This window comes from Silene latifolia, chromosome 1 (genome assembly GCF_048544455.1).
Source record: "Silene latifolia isolate original U9 population chromosome 1, ASM4854445v1, whole genome shotgun sequence".
Lineage (NCBI taxonomy): Eukaryota > Viridiplantae > Streptophyta > Magnoliopsida > Caryophyllales > Caryophyllaceae > Silene > Silene latifolia.
This window is the reverse complement of record NC_133526.1, coordinates 111,187,169-111,195,653: the sequence shown is the minus strand read 5'-3', so window position 1 is coordinate 111,195,653 and position 8,485 is coordinate 111,187,169. Positions and strand designations below refer to the sequence as shown.

Here is an 8,485-nt window from a genome sequence, read left to right as displayed (position 1 = left end):
AACAGGTGGTTTTCTCCATTCCCATTGATAAAGCACCAGGACCTGATGGGTTCTCAAGTGGTTTTTTTCGAGATGCGTGGAGTGTGATTGGACAAGATGTGTGTGAGGCAGTCAAGGAATTCTTTACAACTGGTAAATTACTTGGCCAAGTAAATGCCACTAATGTATGCCTGATCCCCAAATGTGAGAGACCGACTTGGTGAAGCAATTCGGGCCCATTACTGTTGTAATATGCTATACAAGATCATTTCTAAACTCCTATGCAACAGGTTAGCTCTAGTTTTGCCAGATATTATTCATGAATGTCAGGGAGCATTTGTTCAAGGGAGGTCCATCATTGAAAATGTTCTGATTTGTCAAGATATTGTCCATCAGTATTCCAGGACAAATGTGTCACCCAGATGCCTGTTTAAGATAGATTTACAAAAAGCATATGATACAGTTGAATGGGAGTTTGTGGAGCAAATGTTGGTTGGGTTGAAATTTCCAACACATTTTATCGTCGATCATGGCCTGTATTCAATCTACTTCTTTTACCTTGGTCTTGAATGGGAATAATTTTGGTTATTTCAAAGGTATGAGGGGTTTGCGTCAAGGTGATCCAGTGTCTCCTCTCATCTTTACAATATGTATGGAATACTTGACAAGACTCATTAAGTTTGCTACAGCAAGATGGGCTTTTCACTATCATCCTTTATGTAAGGGACTCAAGCTCACCCATCTAATGTTTGCAGATGACTGTTGATGTTCGCAAAGGGGATGCTCCTTCTATCCTCTTACTCTTGAAAGCTTTCAGTTCATTCTCTAAAGCATCAGGTTTAAGTATGAACAATAGTAAGTCAGAAATATTTTTTAATGGGATGCGGGGGGAGTTACGGCGCAGGATATCCTTGCGTAATCGGCTTCCAGGAAGGCACAATGCCTTTTAAATATCTCGGGAGTGCCCATACAGCCGGGGAAAATGAGTAAGAAGGATTTGTCAATGCCTCGATAGAAAAAATGGTGACAAAAATAAGGAGCCTGGGAGCAAAGAAGCTATCTTATGCAGGTAGAGTGGTTCTAATAAACTCAGTCCTTAATACCCTGTACAATTATTGGGCTGCTATGTTCATTATCCCAAAGAGTGTGATCAAAAGAGTAGAGGCTATATGTAGGAATTTTCTATGGAGCAGTTCATCTGAATATCACAGGGTTCCTTTGATTGGTTGGGATAGAGTAACTCTGCCAAAGGGAGAAGGAGGTCTGGGTATTAAACGAGCAGAGATGTGGAATGTTGCATCAGTGGGCAAATTAGTGAACTGGTTGTATATAAAGCCCGATAGGCTTTGGATCGATGGGTGGCTAGTGTGTATTTAAAAGGAGCTGAATGGCATGATTATACTCCTGGCAATGACACTCCCTGGACCTGGAAGAGCATATGCAAGGTGAAGGAAAAGTTTAAGAATGGCTATCATGATAATATTTGGATCTCTTCGAGCAAGGGATACTCTATCAGTAATGGTTATGAATGGTTGTTGGGTCAGCATCCCAAGACTACCTGGTCTACTCTTGTTTGGAATAATTGGAACATCCCAAAACACTCTATGGTTGCTTGGATGATTATGCAAGATGGACTAAACACGAAAACCAAGCTACATGCTATTGGTTTGTGCCACGATGAGGATCGTATCTTATGTGGGGAACGACTGAGACTAGTAATCATTTATTCTCAGAATGCAGGTTCACTAGTAAGGTGAAGGATAGAATTGCAGAATGGATAGGTAAGCCAATGCCTGATCTTAATGCATTAATTCTATCTGCAAACAAGAACAGAATGCAATGGAAGGCCTTTGCGTGTGTCCAAGTAGCTTTGTGGTATATCATTTGGTTTCAAAGAAACAGTGCAAGACATCAATTGTGTGTGCAGAGACCTGACATTGTAGCACAGCAGTTGAAGCAGCTAATTCAGAAGAGGGTACGTAGCAAACTGGGTAATCTAGGAAGAAATGGTGCCATTGATTGGCAGGCAACCGTTGGTTTTGTATGCTAGAATGTCTTAGTTGAGATTCGAACCTTGGCCGTGTATGTATGTTTGGTTTTTGATATATTAATATACTCACATTTCACCTAAAAAAAAATAAAATAAAAAGGAGACAAAATAAATAAAAGAGCGAGATGGAACATACAAAACACGAACTTCCCCAAACCAGCCAGAAAACTGGGAAAGTGAGTAGACCAACAGCTACTCGTCAGTCTCCTCTGTCACGTCCTCCACCATCACGGTGTAGTCCGGATCCACCTCCTGCTCTCTCCTCCTCCTCCTCTTCTCAGCTCGAGCTCTCTCCGCCGCCGCTGCTGGGTCCTCGTCCTCGTCCTCCTCACTAGCAGGCTCCGGGTACCCCTCAGCTGGGTACCGGTAAAAGGAAGGGTGTGGCCAACCCTCTGAGATAGGACGGTGTCGCCTCATGTGATACTCGTATAGAGGGAACAAAGTCAAAGCTATGTCCCGCTCCATACGAGCCTGTCTCTCTTCAATCTCAATCAACAAACCGTCACGGCACCCTTGGTCCATGACCGAGGACGCCTCAAAGGGTGGAGGAGGTACAAAATTAGCTAGTAGAACCGGCTGTGTCTGTGTCTGGTCAGCAAGCGCGAGAGTAGGAGTAGGAGTAGGGATCGAGGTAGGTGTGGTCGTGGAAGTCTGGCCACCCGTGGAAGGTGCGGATCCCTCTCCGGTCTCAAATCGACGCCGCTTCTTAGCGGCGGGTAAGGTAGTAGGTGGGCGGATCTTGAGGTGGTAGTCGGGGGCCCCGTGCAACAGTAGGCAAAGGGGCTAGACGGGGGAGAGTGGTGCAAGGTAGGTCCACGGACAAGGAACCGTCTATCTTCCAGGTCCGGTAGTCAGAAGTCAGCCAGGTCTGAGAGTTCATAGACGCTAGGCTCAGGTACCTATCTCCCTCTAGGTACGGTAGGTCACGAGGCAAGGCAGGGAAGAGGGAACGGGCAAGAATGGTGGCTATGCCACCGCAGACGATGGTGCCCGTGATCTTCTCTCCCCGAGCTTGGAAATACTGGGAGGTCAAGTAGGCGATGTTGAGGGTAAAGGGACCCTCGCAGTCGATGTTCAGGTAACCGCCTAAGATGGAGAGCTCGTTGTTGTTGATGTTGTTTGGCTCCTTTCGGCCAAAAATAGTGCTCCCCATCAGTCTAAGAAAGTAAAGGGCAGGGGGAAGGTGGACCTGAGCGAGCTTTCGCTCGGGAAAGGTGGTCTGGGCCAAGGTCCGCCAAAGCTGACGAATGACCTTCCTAGGGGCAACAACGGCGCTCGTAGAGGAAAGTCCAAGTCGAGTACCAAACTCCTCCAATGTCATCGAAAAAGTCCGGTTGAACAACCGGAAAGACACAGAAGGACTAGTGGGGGCAGCGTCGTGTGCCCCGGAGGAGAAGGTGAAGGAGCTGAAGAACTCAAGACTCAGCTCCGGAAAGGTATGGCCACTCAAAGTGATGAGTCCGGCCATCCCCATGCCCCGTAAAAGCTCACAAACAGGTTCATAGAAACCGAGCCTCTCAAGTGACGTACGGCAAAGAAAATGTGTAGGGCGAAACTCGCAGTCAACTAAGTTATAAAATCTAGTACGATGTACACCATTTACAAAAATTACCTGCGGGTACTCAGGGTGGGAGTCAAGAGTGTCGTCCACTCGGATCGTAACACAGCCAGCCGCAGGTGTAGCACGACCACGACCGCGACCCCGGCCTCTAGAACCTGAAGTAGAAGACCGTCCACTGACGGTACGAGGAACTAGAGCCGCCCATAAAAGCATTGCGGATCGCGGGTGAGCACGCAGTTAGGGGGTGCTCACCGTACACCGAGGTCTTCGGCCGAGGTAGAAATTGTAGCCGCAATGAAAGAGATAGCAGAGATCGCCACCGAGGAAGAAAGGCTAGCAAAGTGCTAGCATTTGTGGTGAAACGGAGCTAGCAAAGCAGCGATCTTTGGAAGGAGTAAAAAAAAGAGTACCCAAAGCAGCAGAGACTAAGAACACAGGAGCTGCAATACTAACAGAAGTGGAGGCGGTGGTGACCGCAGGGACCACCGTCTCAGACAAGGACGGACTAGAAGTCGAGCTAGTGGAAGGCACAGAGCTAGAATCCATCCTAAACAAATAGGGCAGGGGAATTTGATAAGCAATTAACGAATTAGCAGCACTGAAAACAGCAGTTAAACAACAGAGAATTCCCAAAGACGATCGAAAAATTCGACCTATCAGCCCAAAAATTCCCAAATTTTTCCTCAATAATTCGAATGAAGACAAGTAAACAGTGATAGGGTGCGGGTAACAGGCATAAATGGCAGCAATTTAATCAACAATTGAGATATATTAAGCATAGCCAGCAGTATAGACCCAATGACAGTCGACAATTTCGACTAAGATGAACCCTAATCACAAATTTCTCGAAAAATTTCGAATTAAACATGTTAATCATCAATGAGGCAAGGGAATTAATCATCAAGTAGGGTAAATTAAGCATAAGAACACAATACAAGTCGAAAAATTTGACCCAAGATGAATACCGAACCCTAATTCCTAATTCACTTCATAAAAGGCAAAATTAATGAAATTAAAATGCAAAGAAGTGTAGGAATTACTTACTTGATGATAAGGAACCTACAAATAGCAATTAATCGATAATCAATAAGCAACAATGGCGATTTTTGATCGAAAAACCGCGAAACCCTAAAACCCTTAATTGACCGTGTAAAATACCGTAAATCAAAGGGAAAGTAGAGGGCAAATGACGATTAATTTGCAATAAACAAAATGTAGGTGGTGGATTTGGTAAATGGGCAAGAAAATGGGGGATTTTGGGGGGTTTTTTGATCGCAAATAAGAAGGGTTGTCGAAAAAGAATGATGAAGAATGAATTAAAAATAAAAAGGGGGGAAGTTAAGGAGACTCCCTGTACGGCCTTTTGAAAAATCACTCGATCGAGTGGTTTAAAACTACTCGATCGAGAACTTCTTGTATAAATCCACTCGATCGAGTAAAAAGTTACTCGATCGAGTACTCCCCTTTTTTGCTTTTGTCGATCGATCAACCGGAAACCATTCGATCGAACAAATTCCACTCGATCGAGTACAAAGAGTACTCGATCGAGCTCTTTTCCTCGTGTAAGCTCTTGAATTTGCGTATAATTTCCCAAACCTGCATAAAAACACTCGCAAAAATATCCCAAAATACCAAATACGAATAGTAACAATCTATAGTCTTCTAATCTATGCTAAAAATGTCTAAATTTTAATTGTCCTAATTAAAAGCAATAAACAAATCCAACGGAAATTAAAAATTGTTTTTACAAATTGGTACACGGGGCATTTCCCCGCTCACTTCTCAAAGCAATTCAGTAGCCCCTCGAAGGGCTTCTGACTGGAGGACGTCATCTCAGCAACATTAATCGTCCTCTTCAATTTCCATGAGCTTGAACTTGAATCGTTAGGAGGAGAATAGTTGACGTCCACATACGCGCGAACTTTTCTCATCCTTATTCCTTTCTCACCAGCTTTAACATCATCGCTCCCACTTTAACTGACATTAATTGCACAATACTCATTGACAGCTCCCGCATTATCTTCATCTGTACCTGCAGCAAGGAAAACAGACGAACTTTCCTCCTTTTTGCTCTCAATCTGAGGCGGAGGGGTCACGATAGCAGCACAATATTCCAAATCTTCATTTGGAGTGTCAATAGGAGGGTCAGTAGAAGAGAGGGCATTGCAAGGCTGAGCTTGCATGGGCGCCCTTAGGAACTTAGACAGATGGAATATCAATTCCTCGTCCCCAACCTGGAAAGTCAATGTCTTGCCCCCGACGTCTATCACTGCACGGTCAGTGAATAAAAATGGCCTCCCTAAAATGATAGGGGTATGGATATCTTCGGGGATGTCAAGTACAACGAAGTCAACGGGGATAAAGAACCTCCCGATGTTAACAGGTATGTCTTCTATGACACCTAGTGGCCGTGATATACTACGGTCGGCCATCTGAACAGTCATATTTGTGCAATTAAACTTGATCAAACCAAGTCTCTTAGCAAGAGACAGCGGTAGGACACTCACGCTAGCGCCAAGATCGCATAACGCGTTATCAATTAAGTGGGTACCAATATGACACGGAATCGTGAAACTACCCGGGTCTGACTGTTTGGGAGGTAACTTATTCTGAACTAGGGCCGTCCCTACCTCGGTGAAAGCTACCGTCTCATGGTCGTTAATGTGCCTCTTACGTGATAAAATTTCTTTCATAAATTTAAGGTAAGAGGGTACCTGTGTCAGCAATTCGGCGAATGGCACAGTGACTTGCAAGATTTTCAGGAGTTCGGCAAATTTGCCGAATTGTTGATTAGTCTTAGTACTCTGCAAACGTCTCGGGAAGGGCACTGTGATGGGTATCTCGAGCCCTTTATTCCGTTCTTCCAATGTATCAGCCGGATCAAGCTCTAAATCCTTCGAACGAGACTTCTTTCCTCTCGAACGAGGTCTTTCAGGTGATTTTTCACTCGATCGAGCACTAGCAGGCTCTCGATCGAGTTGTTCTTTATCAGCATCACTCGATCGAGCAAAAATATCACTCGATCGAGTAGAATCTTCAACAAAATCATTCGATCGAGCAGTTTTGTTTACTCGATCGAGCTCTTCTTTTTCCTGTTCACTCGATCGAGTAAAAATTCCACTCGATCGAGTCCTTTCTTCAGCATTTTTACTCGATCGACCCCCAGAAATTAGTCTATGGAGTACTTTCTTTGTCGTCAGCTCTTTTTCTTCAACAGAACAATGTTCATCAGCATTAATTTCCTTCCCCGGGTCTGATTTTGGTCCTTCATATGAATAACCGCTCCTCAAATTAACTAAATTCACCGTCTCATGTGGATTCTTATCGGCTTGTGACGGTAAATATCCCGGTTTCCTTGTGGACTGGTTTGCGGCTAACTGGGCAACTTGAGTTTCAAGTGCCTTGATAGATGCATCTTTTTGTTGATCACTTAGCTGCCCCTGCTTTGTCAAAGACTGCAACATCGTCTTCAACTCACCTATCTCACTTACCCCACCAGAAGATGATGCACCTTGATTAGGTGTAGGAAAGGAAGGAGGCTTCTGAAAGCCTTGTTGAGCTTTATGAGGAGGGACATATGGCTGTTGCTGCCGCGGAGGAGGGGTAGGATTGAGCACATTTTGACTTGTCCACCTCAAATTGGGATGGACTGCCCCTTGGTTATTATAATAGGAACCCCCTCCTTGCCTGTATTGTTGAAAAACAAGGACATGTTCCTTCTCTGTAAGACAGCCAACAGCAGTGTGACCGTCATTGCTCCCACACACCTCTCACATGTGACAGTCTCCCCTCTAGTAAGCAAATGAACCGTCTGAGGCTCCCCAGCAGAATGCAACTCCAACTTATCAAATCTAGCATTCATGGCTTCCAGCTGAGCCACAACTTACTTATCGACTGCATGAACTGTTCTAATACCATCCCTCGGGTTTTCATACTCAGCACAATGGGTCGCCATCTCTTCAATAAGGGCCCATCCCTTATCATCGTCAGTGTTCTTTTGGAATCTTCTGTTGGATGATGCATCAAGTATGGCTCTGTGATCATCGTATAGCCCATTGTAGAACTGATTGGACAGGAACCACGGATCAAAACCATGGTGAGGAAGAGACCTCACCAATCACTTGAAACGGCACCACGCTTCATAGAAAGTTTCATCAGGTGCCTGCTTGAAACTAGTGATTTTTGCCCTCAGCTGATTAGTGCGCTGCGGAGGGAAATATCTCTTATAAAAAGCAAGAGCAAGGGTCTCCCAGTCTGTGACCCCCGCGGCCGTACGGTCCAAATCAGTCAGCCACTCCCTGCCTGAGTCAGTCAAAGAAAAAGGAAACAGAACCTCCTTAATCTTGTCTTGAGTTACCCCTTTTGTGGCGGGGATAGTAGAACAGTGGTCCGTAAAGACCTCCATATGCTTCTTCGAGTCTTCACTTACCACACCTCTAAAGATATTTCTCTCCACTATATTGATATATGACGGACGGATGTCAAATGTATTCCCATCCTCAGTCTGGAGGTTGAAACCTTTAGGAATAGATGATGCTTTAGGCTCCGAATGACTAGCAATATTCGGCATCTTTACTGGTTGGTTTACAGAAGTGAAAGTGTCTTCTTCAAAAGATGGATTTTCTGTAAATAGGAAATGCTGAAGTTCGGGTTCGAAAGTATTCAAGGCTTCCTTTCGTGATTCTCTTTGCAGACGGAGTCTAAGCCTGAACAGTCTCTCTGGCTCAGAATCAGCTGAAACTAACTCCAACCTGTTTGACCTGGGCATACACAATACTGAAAGAAAATGAATAAGAACTGCCTCAAGGAATAAAAAATTCCCTGAGACGGATAAAATAAACGAAACAAAGACAGATAGGGCAATTGCCTCCCCGACAACGACGCCAAAATTTGAC

The 8,485-nt window shown here is 44.7% G+C and overlaps 1 non-coding gene across 1 annotated transcript; it reads left to right on the top strand.

Annotated features, from left to right (window-relative positions):
- Positions 1-7,678: 7,678 nt before the first annotated feature.
- LOC141620278 (small nucleolar RNA R71) lies at positions 7,679-7,784 on the top strand. The gene has a single exon (XR_012531925.1). It is a non-coding gene; the product is annotated as a small nucleolar RNA R71 (small nucleolar RNA).
- Positions 7,785-8,485: the final 701 nt, after the last annotated feature.